The sequence below is a fragment of the Schistocerca piceifrons genome, chromosome X (genome assembly GCF_021461385.2).
Source record: "Schistocerca piceifrons isolate TAMUIC-IGC-003096 chromosome X, iqSchPice1.1, whole genome shotgun sequence".
NCBI classification, from domain to species: domain Eukaryota; kingdom Metazoa; phylum Arthropoda; class Insecta; order Orthoptera; family Acrididae; genus Schistocerca; species Schistocerca piceifrons.
The window spans coordinates 904,442,058-904,455,647 of NC_060149.1; positions in this window are offsets into that span (position 1 = coordinate 904,442,058).

Here is a 13,590-nt window from a genome sequence, read left to right on the forward strand (position 1 = left end):
TTATTCAGCCGAAATGTACACTTATGTGCCAACAGTGTGATATTGATATCTTTTACAAACCGAAGAACTTTATTGGGAAGTAACAGAACTGTTATACACCCATAGAAATACAGACGAAACTGTGTTATCAACCTGATTATGTTCAAATGTGTGTGAAGTCTTACGGGACTTAACTGCTAAGATCATCAGTCCCTAAGCTTACACACTACTTAGCCTAAATTACCCTAAGGACAAACACACACACCCATGTCCGAGGGAGGACTTGAACCTCCGCCGGGACCAGCCGCACAGACCATGACTGCAGCGCTCTAGACCGCTCGGCTAATCCCGCGCGGTAACCTGGTTATGTCATCAAGATTCAGAGCCTTCAACATAACATATGATGAATACCATCCGACAAACTATAGAAATAAATCACAAGAAGAAGAATATATACGACTCTCCCTAAGCAACAGGGAAAGAAAGTGAGAGACAGGAAAATAGAGATATTAGTATTAATTGTATAATATTTTCGGTCGCATTTTGTCTACATGTCATCTCAAAGGAGAATACATTTTCGAGGAAAAAGGCACAGAAAATACTCAAAAGCGTATAGTCCGCATGGAAAATCAAACCCACTAATTTTTTGATTTCCGAGGCCGGTCAGGTTGAGCACCTGATACGTGTGAGTAAAATCTGTTTAGTTTGGAGTGTTATATTGATTCGAACTAACGTGAAATGGATCATTCATCAACAAAAATATTTGTTCATTTCTACAATAACAAAAAATGTCTGACACGTACTAAAGCAAGTTTTAAATCTGACAGTTAAGTATTTCTACTGGGGGCACTTTGTATTCCACAGACGAAGTTTTATTTAAAAAGTGACAGCCTCTTAAAAAAAGAAAAGCATCGGCGATTTAAGTGTAACTACTTTAGCAGCACTGAAAAACAACTTGTTCAGTAGTATTACATTTAGGCCAGTGTGCCATTCAGGAACTTGTAGACGGTCAACATGTAACCGTCCATTGATACTAACCATGTGTACATATGCTATAAATTGACTCGTTCCACATCATTTTGATAAAAAATCCGTGAAGGTTATCTATGGAACATGTAGCTAAATAACTACCAGCGTAAATAACTGACCATTAACCTCAGTTTTCTTTTCTAACGCGGAAGCGTAGTGACGTAAACTTACATTTGTGACTACCAAATGCACCCTGACTATTATGTAGAAATTCGTGGAAGTCAGTACAACAAAGAGCCTGGCCTTAACCAGTGACTTAAAAATCGAAAAGGAAAATGAGTGACCAAAGATCTACTGCAAAGAAGTGTTGCGTGCTTATGATTCGAGAGGGATATCTTCCTGGGGGTGACTGACTGTATGAGTTAAATTTTAATCGCTCATATCCAAATTACTAAATTATTGATTCACTTTTTTCTGAAATCCGTCTCTTTAGCTGAGCTGTCATGGCGTCTGACTACCGAACTCTGGTATCGATAGTTCCGATGCCACAGTATAGGTGCTCGCTCGTAGGTTGGCACTACGAGAGAGGACGAACTACGCCGACCACAGCGCCCTCTAGCCGACGCTGTGGAGCTCAACGAGCGCCGCTCTAATTTCAGCCCAGTTGATCAAGAGCAGACGACCTAGCAGCTTAGCTTCTACTTGTAGCGGGGCTAGCCATTACAGACTTTGCCTTTGTAACTTCTAGTAACTGTTAGCTTTGATACATGAACGGCTTCGCACCTACGTGCTCATCTGTACCAAAAGTTAAGTAATGTGTTTGTATATGTTTACACACCAGTAAAGGTGCTTTAACTTTACTTGCAGTACCGAAGTGCTTTACCTCTCCTGCTCCTACTCGCTTCCTTCATTCGGCCTACATTTCAGATCACAGGAGCAGACCCACGCGCCGCCTTCCAGGCGCGATACAAACCGAACGAAGGACCCAAATTTGATTTCTGGTGCTGCCAGAGATTTAAATTTTATGGGAGAGCGGGAAAGTGGTGCACGCAGCATCGTGAGCTCAGTCTAGAAGTTACTTAAATGAAGGGTAGCGGCTCCAGCGGGCAGTGGCCAGGAATGGTCTGTCGACAGCATGCCCCTCCATACTACAAGAAAATGATGCATCAGGGCAGGGGATGAACGGCGACCAGTCAGCATCGTGTGGTCTTTTTGGCCTGGTTAGGGAGTTACATTTTTAGTCCGAACATTACATAGTAAGACAAGAAATATACCACTGAAGCTATGAGTGGCTAATTATTTCACCATTCTCACTTAAATATGGATTATATGTTGCAGGTACAGTGCACGGCAAAAGGTACTGTGTACCATTATTACTATTACCTGTTGACCGTCCTGTCGTATTCGCTACGAAGCAGGAGGGTAATGACTGTCTATAGGTCTCCGAAAGCATTATAATATCTCTTATATAATTCCCACTGAACCAACTCAGTTGTTGCTATCTACTTCGAATCCCAATCTTCTAAAATTATCCGAGAGGATTTCTCGAGAACGACACAAATTTTCTTCCATCTGTCTCCATTTCAGTTCCCTAACTGCCTGTGTTACATGTTCATGTAAGCTATACGGATTTATTAGGAGCCCAGCAGTGCGACTCTGAAGTCCTTCGACATGTGCTGTCAGGACAACTTTGTAACGACATCAACTAATGCTACAGTACTCTAGAATAGGAAACATTAGAGCCTTCAATGCGTTCTGTACTTACCCATAATCAATCAAACAAATCTAAATGTTCCATTACCTTCCGCTATACTAATTTCACGTTTTCATTCGACTTTATAATGCTTCGTAGTAATGCTCCTAGGTATTATGTCATGTGACAGACTCCATATAGAGTATTTGCCATCAATTATGTAATAGGATTGTATTATGTTCTCTCTCTTACTTGTGGACAAAATCTTGCATGAAAGCGTTACTAGTGAAGTAAATCTTCTTCCTTGTTGGATGAGGCAAAATGTCTACGCCAGTTTCACGTGATTTTCGGATTAATTATCATTCCTTCGTTTCCAAGGACGTTCCCAAGTTCTCTACATAGCAAGCTTGCATAGCAGCATTAACTTGAGGTGCCTCAGATATTCACTTTTTTCAATGTGGTGTTTTCAGTCTTCCCTGTATTTTGAGATCCTCTTATTTATGAAAAAGACATTCAGGTCCCAATGAATGACTTCATTTCTGACATGATCAAATCTGGACACCCTGCTGTATATTGCAGGAATCTCATCTCTAATGACTCGATCTCTGCATGATATACTCTGAAGCGGTCTTACTGTTGCTTACTATACAGGAACTGCGATTAACTTGCAAAATTTAATTCTAGTCTCGTCGTCGATTAAATTTTTCAAGTGGCGACGGATTGCCACATACACATCATCCGCGAAGAGCAAGTAGTATACGCTGCATCTTTGATTCAGAATAACTGCAAGAAGAATATAAGATCACCTGACAAAACATTTATCACCCCCTTAAAAGAGCACACTGGCCTCTTTGGAGATCTATAAATGGTTTAGAACTGCTACGTGACGGTCACACCATCCTACACTGCTGATGTAAGTAATGACAGCGAAGTGGTGTGTCTGTGCCAATCGGCGGATAGCGTAGCACTAGAGATCTGAAAAGCTAGTGTACATTTCTTGCGACATCATCCACTGTTTACGATCATTCTCAATCAGGCATTCGATCCCTCTAAACCCTATATCTCAGCAGGATAATGCACGACCGCATGTTGCAGGTCCTGTACGGGCCTTTCTGGATACAGAAAATGTTCGACTGCTGCCCTGGCCAGCACATTCTCCATATCTCTCACCAACTGAAAACGTCTGGTCAATGGTGGCCGAGCAACTGGCTCGTCACAATATGATGTGTGTTAGCGCTGGGTCATTGTTCTGTTATCATGTCAATTGTTCGGTTGAGTGCTTCTTCGCATTTGACTTCTTTATTTAGTCGAGAGGAGATCGATTGTGGAGTATACATACGTTTACTGGTTTTCTAGATATGAGAAGGATGTTATTTGACGTTGTAAATTATAGAATCTGCTAAATCACGGAAATCTGTATTCATGAGTGGAAATATCGGTTTAGACGTAAGTGTGTTCGGAGAGGTGATGAGTTTCTAAGTCGAACGTGAAAAACTATATAGAATTTTACTTATAAACAGGAATTTGTCTGTTTTTGTGAAAAATAGGACATTTATTGTGATCGGAAATGTTTTGCTTTACTATAGGAGCGAAGCTGATGTTAAACAAATAATAATCGAACGCTGAACGGTGACTCTCGTTCGGACCCGTTCGAGCATACTACGTGATCTAAAAACAAAGCCTGTGAACGCGAGGTGTTGTGGGTCTGTGCCAGCGATGATTCGTAGGCATTAGGGACGAACAGGTTGCACTTGAAAGGGAAAGCGGGGCTTTCGCGGCGAGGCATTTCGGGAAGGTAGGTGCCGTGAGACTGTTAGCGTAGTAGCTCGATCTCGTAGTTTGTGATTGCATATGGATGAGAAGGCAATCTTTTAGGACGAGGATATCCCACTGGCATCGGTTAGGGTGAATATTTTAGCAGGCGTGTGTAGTGAGCTCTGACGTCAAACAGGGATAGATGGTATATGCCTGGAACTAATAGACTTTTTTGAACTCATATCTGTCGAATAGCAGGATCTAGTGACTTGAACGTTTTTCCCCTAGTAGGTGTAGTGTAGGGTTTGAGGGTTTCTGTCGCTGGTTTCATATGGTATAATTTTTTTTCGAAACAGGATAACACAATTTGTCATTTTTTTTGCGAAGTATTGCGGTTCTTGTGCAGTGCTATGCATATAGTTGTGTAATTAAAGCATGATAAGGTGAGTTGTATAGTTAGTTTTTGCGATTTTAAAGCGTACTTATGCAGCACTATGTACCGGGTGATCAAAAAGTCAGTATAAATTTGAAAACTTAGTAAACCACGGAATAATGTAAATGGAGAAGTAAAAATTGACACACATGCTTCGAATGACATGGGGTTTTATTAGAACCAAAAAAGAAAAAAAATACAAAGTTCACAAAATGTCCGAGAGATGGCGCTGGACAGCAAAACGTCATGCTTGGCCTCCCAGGTCCCCAGACCTCAGTCCGTGCGATTATTGGCTTTGGGGTTACCTGAAGTCGCAAGTGTATCGTCATCGACCGACATCTCTAGGGATGCTGAAAGACATCATCCGACGCCAATGCCTCACCATAACTCCGGACATTTTTTACAGTGCTGTTCACAACATTATTCCTTGACTACAGCTATTGTTGAGAAATGAGGGTGGACATATTGAGCATTTCCTGTAAGGAACATCATCTTTGCTTTGTCTTACTTTGTTATGCTAATTATTGCTATTCTGATCAGATGAAGCGCCATCTGTCGGACATTTTTTAACTTTTGTGTGTTTTTTTTGGATCTAATAAAACCGTATATCATTCCAAGCATGTGTGTCAATTTGTACCTCTCTGTCTACATTATTCTGTGATTTATTCAGTTTTCAAATTTTTTACTGACTTTTTGATCATTCGGTATATAATTGTGTAATTAGGACCGATCTTTGTGATTAATTATGTAATTAGGATGGATGTTTGGGTCAGTTTCCTGCATCTGAAGAGTTTCCAAGGCGTTAGGGGGTTGCGCTTAGGCTTTCCACCCAGTACGAGGTGCATTCAAGTTCTAAGGCCTCCGATTTTTTTTTAATTAACTACTCACCCGAAATCGATGAAACTGGCGTTACTTCTCGACGTAATCGCCCTGCAGACGTACACATTTTTCACAACGCTGACGCCATGATTCCATGGCAGCGGCGAAGGCTTCTTTAGGAGTCTGTTTTGACCACTGGAAAATCGCTGAGGCAATAGCAGAGTGTCTTTCATTGTTGGAAAAAGCCAAAAGGCACTAGGAGCCAGGTCAAGTGAGTAGGGAGCAAGAGCAATCACTTCAAAGTTGTTATCACGAAGAAACTGTTGCGTAACGTTAGCTCGATGTGTGGGTGCGTTGTCTTGGTGAAACAGCACACACGCAGCCCTTCCTGGACGTTTTTGTTGCAGTGCAGGCAGGAATTTGTTCTTCAAAACATTTTCGTAGGATGCACCTGTTACCGTAGTGCCCTTTGGAACGCAATGGGTAAGGATTACGCCCTCGCTGTCCCAGAACATGGACACCATCATTTTTTCAGCACTGGCGGTTACCCGAAATTTTTTTGGTGGCGATGAATCTGTGTGCTTCCATTGAGCTGACTGGCGCTTTGTTTCTGGATTGAAAAATGGCATCCACGTCTCATCCATTGTCACAACCGACGAAAAGAAAGTCCCATTCATGCTGTCGTTGCGCGTCAACATTGCTCGGCAACATGCCACACGGGCAGCCGTGTGGTCGTCCGTCAGCATTCGTGGCACCCACCTGGATGACACTTTTCGCATTTTCAGGTCGTCATGCAGGATTGTGTGCACAGAACCCACAGAAATGCCAGCTCTGGAGGCAATCTGTTCAACAGTCATTCGGCGATCCCCCAAAACTATTCTCTCCACTTTCTCGATCATGTCGTCAGACCGGCTTGTGCCAGCCCGAGATTGTTTCGGTTTGTTGTCACACGACGTTCTGCCTTCATTAAACTGTCGCACCCACGAACGCACTTTCGACACATCCATACTCCATCACCACATGTCTCCTTCAACTGTCGATGAATTTCAATTGGTTTCACACCACGCAAATTCAGAAAACGAATGCTTGCACGCTGTTCAAGTAAGGAAAACGTCGCAATTTTAAGTATTTAAAACATTTCTCATTCTCGCCGCTGGCGGTAAAATTCCATCTGCTGTACGGTGCTGCCATCTCTGGGACGTATTGACAATGAACGCGGCCTCATTTTAAAACAATGCGCATGTTTCTATCTCTTTCCATTCCGGAGAAAAAAAATCGGAGGCCTTAGAACTTGAATGCATCTCGTAGAATCAGGGTTCGAGCGGTTGATAAGTTTTACTTGCACTCAGTGTTTGTTATTGAATTATTTTCAGGTGTTTGAGCGTTGGGAGCGTGTTTGCAAGCATTATTCCAGTGATGTGCGTGTTGTGTACTGGATTATTCCAGTGATGTGCATGTTGTGTACTGGATTATTTCGGTTGGGTTGCTTAAGGGAGGAGACGAGATAGCGAGGTCATCGCTCTCATCGGATTAGGGAAGGAAGTCGGCCCTGTCCTTTCAAAGGAACCCTCCCGGCATTTGCCTGGTGCGACTTAGGGAAATCACGGTAAACCTAAATCAGGACGGGGGCCGAACGTGGGATTGAAACTTCGTCCTCCAGAATGCGAGTCTAGTGTGCTAGCCACTGTGCGACCTCAATTTACGAGTTGTTTGCATCTCTGCACCTCAGCGTGATGCATTAGTTAGGAGTACTTTCGAGATCTGTAAACTGCATATTGTGACTCCATGCACATTAGGGTGAGTGTTTTGCATCGGCGTAATAAATAAATTATGTGAAATTCATAGCCAAATAAATTGCCCAAAAAATAAAGTACACTCCTTCCTCTCTCCAGCAGCCCAAACCGGCTTATCCGTTTTTCACACCTATTTTCCCTCCCCCCAGACCGCCAGCAGGGCGAGTGTTTTGTATCAGCGTAATAAACTATGTGTCATACGTCCTTCGATGAATGTAGGAAATGTGGTTGGACGACCTTGAAAAGTAGTTGAAACTAGGTGGTTGAAAGCGTAGCGAACCCCTTTTCTTGCTTATGTAAAGCCGGCCGGAGTGGCCGAGCGGTTCTAGGCGCTACAGTCTGGGACCGCGCGACCGGTACGGTCGCAGGTTCGAATCCTGCCTCGGGCATGGATGTGTGTGATGTTCTTAGGTTAGTTAGGTTTAAGTAGTTCTAAGTTCTAGGGGACTGATGAACTCAGAAGTTAAGTCCCATAGTGCTCAGAGCCATTTGAACCATTTTTGACTATGTAAAGCTTTGTGGGACTTCGGCCTTACATAAGGCTGGCCCAGGCGGACCTGAGTTTTCTTAGAGAAAGTGAGAATGTTTGTGTTAGACTGACGTCAGCGAGTATGAAAGTAGGCTAGTCGGCTGTTGTTCGTAATACCAACGCATCTGGGGTGGTGTGACACAAAAATATAGGGTGACTCAGCCGGGTGCACAATACCAACTTCACTCAGCAAAATTTTACACGAGGATGCTTAACACAGTTGATGGTGGTACTGCTTGACGTCACGTACTTGCGTCATGGCTGCCATCTTGGATTTGGGGCGACGCCGCCCCTGGGGCGACCTACTTGGGGCCGTATCCCTGTTGCCCTACTACTTATGTCACCCCCGGTGAATGACGACTTGTTTGAAATGCTACTGTGAGTTAACTAGTTTCATGTTCGATGGATCATTTTGGTCTATAAATTGTAATAATGTGGAATGGTGTTTTTTCTTTTTTAAATACACAGGTGTGAGTTAGTAACTCTTACCCACCACGTTTCACACATCGCGATAATACGAGGTTCGTTCAATATGTGTTGCGCCACATTAAAAAAAAAAAGACATTAATATACATAGATAAACGTCCTTGTTCGTGCTTCATATTGATGTTTGTTCTTTGCGCATGTGAAGTTTAGAAACCGTTCTCACAGATGGCAGAGCTGTAGTATAGCGTCAAAATTGTGTCTACATACGACTCACGTTACAAGCAGCGTGCTGTTATTGAATTCTTGTGTGCAGAATAAGAACCCGTGGTGAACATCCATAAACGTTTGTGTGCAGTGTATGGCAACGATGCAGTTGATAGGGGTACAGTTGGGCGATGGGTGAAGAAAGTTACAGCCACAGGAAATGCAGAAACACAGCTGTATGATCAGGCACCCTCGGGACGTCCTGTCCCAGCCACTGCTCCAGACATGCTGAATCGTGCGGATGCCATTATTCGTGCGGACCGGCGCATCACAACTCGAAAATTGGCTCTACAGTTGTTGGTCATCATTGGAAGTGCGTTTGCAATGATCGAGACTCTCGGATATTCGAAGAGGTGCTCACGATGGGTTCCACGAATACTCACAGCGGACCACAAGATTCAAAGAAAGGCCATTTCAACTGAATTGTTGGAGCTTGAAGATTCTCTACGGGGAACATACTTTGAAGATGACGAGAGTGTCAGTCATGCAGTGAAAACTTGGCTACGCCTACGGGACAAGAGCTTTTACAAGCAGGGAATACATGCTCTTCCACAACGTTTGCGTACGGCCATAGAACGTGATGGAGACTAAGTAGAAAAGTAGGACATGGACAAGATACATTGATGCACTCTTATATTGTCACCAAATTCTGACTCTTAACAATAAACATGTTCAGAGAAAAAAATGTGGCGCATTACTTATTGAACGACCCTCATAGAAACTCTTTTACGGGACTGAGGAAGCTCTCAAGGAGAAACTTTTTCAGTTTGTTTTCAATTTTACTTTGCTGTCTGTCAGATATTTTATATAATTGGGTAAATGATTAAAAATCTTGTTGCAGCATTGTGCATCCCTTTTTGTAAAGACAATCTCAATGTGGAATAATGAATGCCATTTTTCCTTCTTGTATTGTAATCATCACCACTGCTCCTTTTGAATTGTAGTGGGTTATTTACAACAAATTTCTTGAGGGAGTAAATATACTGTGAAATAGTATCAGGATGCCCACATCTCCTTAAACAAATGCAGGACCGCTGCGAGCGAGGACTGGGCCCGGTGAAAGATGTGTGGCTGGGCTCCATCTCCAAATATAGCAATTATTGTTATTTTAAAGAAGGTTTGACATGATCTTAACATAACACGATTCGGGGAATATTGGACATACAAAAAAAAAATACACACTGGGATGAAGTAGAGAATAAATATTATTTCTTATTAAACACTAAACAAAACTTCTTCACAAATACAGTCGTTCTGTGCGAGGTATCAATATGTTCCAATCTAAATGTACAACCATATGTACACGATTACTCTGCAATTCACTGTTAAGTGCCTGGCAGACTGTTCATCGAACCACCTTCAAGCTATTTTTCTACAGTTCCACTCCCGAACATCGCGCGGGAAAAACGAGCTGATTTCCCTTACTTTATTATGATGATCATTCCCCTCTATGTAGGTTGGCCCCAATAAAATCTTTTCACACTCTGAAGAGAAAGTGTTGTGACTGAAATGTCATGAAGATGTCCTCCGCAGACGGGGACGAAAGGTTGGGAATTGAAACAGAATTCATCAACCGACCACGGCATAACAGCCCGGATAATTGTAATGGACATGACATTTCCGGCCGTGAAAGTCTACATTTTAGTATCTTGTATACTGTTATATTAAAATCAACATTATTTGGAATGTAGTAAAACAAAATATAGTCGTAATACATTTGTCCTCTCTTCCACTGCGGATCTGAAAGAACTAAGACGCTTATCGCATGAATAAATGTGCAAAGATTAAATACGCCAAGAAAGAATACCAGCGCTACGATGCTTTCAGGCTGGAAGAAAAGTAATAAACTGATTTGAAGAGTAGTAACAAAGACAGTTATCGAAAGACCGCCAGAGCTAGGGAACCTAATGACAGTTCAACCATGTCCCAGACGGCAAGGGAGGAAACTGATACAACTGACAACCTTACAAGTTCATCTTCAGATGTTACTCAATAATAATTATTGTAAAATGTAAGTACGAGGCATTTGATTTTATTTTTTAAATTGGTTTAATTTACTTTCAGTTCACTGTAAAACAAAATGCTAAGTATTATACGGATTCGTACAATGACGAAATGTCTGGTGCTAGTGGCACTGCGACATGGAGAGTTCTGTTTCCGCTCCTTCTCTGGCGCGCCCACACATTTTAGTAAGCAGACATAAGCACCGTCACGTGTAAACGGTAGTATGCCTTGCAACGGCCTTGCGTATAATACAGTCAATGGTGCTTTGCTAGTCATTCGTTCAACACATGTTTGGACAACAACACCAGAGCCTTGGTGCCTTGCCAGATTATATTCAGTTGCCAAGCTCCCCGACACTGTGACACGTTGTTGATGCGTAGTTGATCTGAGACAGTTTTCATCACGAGCCAGAGTGCTCTGCTTCAACTAAAATCACAGGTAGGGTGTAAATAATGCACGAAGCTACACATGAGGTCTAATGATTCCAAAGCAATGTATTCAACGGTTTAAGTATGATTTGTTTTCAAATATTTAATTTCTTCTAAATATTTTGTGACATCATTACGGTATTCATTGGTAAATAACTCGCATGCCTCAACGACCTGATCGTCAGTCATCTTTGAGTACCTCCTGAAACCCAACTGTTTCAACTAAAATCTCCACAGTTTCATATCGGATTTTCAAGTTAGACACTAGGTTATCATTAACAACATATTTCTTTGTCGTATGGCATACATCGCTATACTTATACACTTTATATATAATTAGAAACTGACATACAGACATTGAACATAAACTGTAGCCTCCTCTGTTGCAACTAGAAAGTCGATGAAGGTTTCCTTGTAAGGTCGAACTTGGCATTCTTCCATTGTGTGCTAGATTGTTGGTTTTTCAGCACCGTAGACGCTATTTGGAGTTAGTATATTGTTCTATTTGTAAGGGCGTCAGCACTTCTATGCCCAGTGCATATGCCGTTTAAAGTTATCGACACTTTACGTGACTGATTGAAGCCAGGTCAGAATCCTCCTTGTTCGTCTGGGATTCATTCCAGTATTTTTGGGCTCAGTTTGTTATATAGGAATCTCTCGAGCAGCTTATATATAACAGCGAGCAGTGCAATTGGTTTATACCTCTTTGGCTGGTAGATTGATTTTCCCGGTTTAAGCAGTGTGATGATTTTTGAGCTCTTCATTTTCTGTGGTATGTTCCCTGTTATCATTACATTTGTATAAAACTCTGCAAGCAATTTTTTGGTATACTTCCCACAGTGAAGAAGGAATCCTGGATGTATTCCGTGTGGTAAAAGTGCCTTTCCTGATTTGAGGTTCTTCAGCGCATCTCTGATTTCAGTAGTGGTAAATTTGGAAGAATATTGATCCCAATATGTGCTGTTTGTTTTTAGGGCACCCTTAAGGGCACTAAGTTCACAGCGTATTGTTCTTGTATGGTTTTTTTACCTTGGAACTCTGGATGTAGCCTTCATGTGAACTGCAATTCTATTTGCAGAAAAATCTGTAGTGTTATGATGTAATTAATTAGCTCCACCTAGTTTACGGAAGAGAGACCAGGCATTTCAACTAGATGTTTTGGAATAAAGCGTATCTACGGTTTCGACCCTTTTCTTTCGCCGAGCATCCTCTAGCCTGTGCAGCAGATCGTCTGCAATCTTAGGATCTCCACTCACAAGAAAACTTTGATACTTGCTTTCACACTTTTTTGTCACAGCCTGGTACATATTGTTTGTGGAACCCCCTTGGGACAGCAGCTTTTGCTGCACTTTTAACGGCACCTATGAATCTGCCATGGTTACTGGCTATTGGGTGGATCCATCCCAAGCATTTATGTAGTTCCTCCACGTAGGTCTTCCACTTTGCTTATACGAAATTCCATCTTGGGTATTGCATGGTTGCATCGTTGTATGGTTGTATATTAGATGCAATTTTGACAGGACTGGACGGTTTCGGGATACTACTCCAGGCGGGTGAAAAATGAATGTGCGCAACGGAAAATAATAAACGCAAAATGAAGATTTGACCCTGTCTGACTACCCCCTGAAGAAGATCTTAACATCTCTTAATGAAAGTCCATATATTCTACATAAATTACAATCTAAACATAAATGAATGATGAAGGCAACTAATCCTACTAAATTATAAACGTCGTTCCTGCTTATATATTTACTGTAGATTAAAAAACCCTTTATATTACAAAGTTTACATTTCCTAAGTAAAATTACTGATCAGTTACCCAACTCCACCCCTTATTATGACTGCACGGTCTAATATCAATAACGCGGAATGTCTGACATCATCTACGTTCCAAACACTAGAAGACACTACTTTCATAGATGATCTACGGTGGTGTGGAACCTCAGTGGAAATAAACAGCTGTTTTCCATTTATAGCCCTAATAAGCCGAAGCAATTTGTGAAATCACCATATGTACTGCGTCCGGAGCGTCGAAGTGATGGTTCTCGTACTCGTCTGCGACGATGGAAGAACTCCAGCCACAAATAAACTCTTTCAAACAGCAGGACGGCAGAAGGCGGTCCTCTGACTAATATACTCTCATACTGTCTTCTCCTCTCTGTGTTCTACAGACGAGAAACGCGAACTCCCAACCACGAGGACGGAGTTCAGATAACGTTTCAACGTAAGTATAGGCAGAGAAAGTGCTGTCAATTACTGAACGTTGCGTAGTCAACGACGACTTCCAACCCGGAGGTGAAGTCCAGAATCGTATAGGTTCGCAACAGTACAGTTCCTAACTGTTCTAACTATAAACTCTACTGAGAGCAAGGACAGTAAGTCCGTCTGTATCAACAAAAGCTGATATCGAACGACCGTCACATACGGGCGCTCACAACGGAAGACCGCGTCTCTCCAGCGCTGGCTTTCCAGCAGGGCTTGGCTCCCCACCCTCGTAA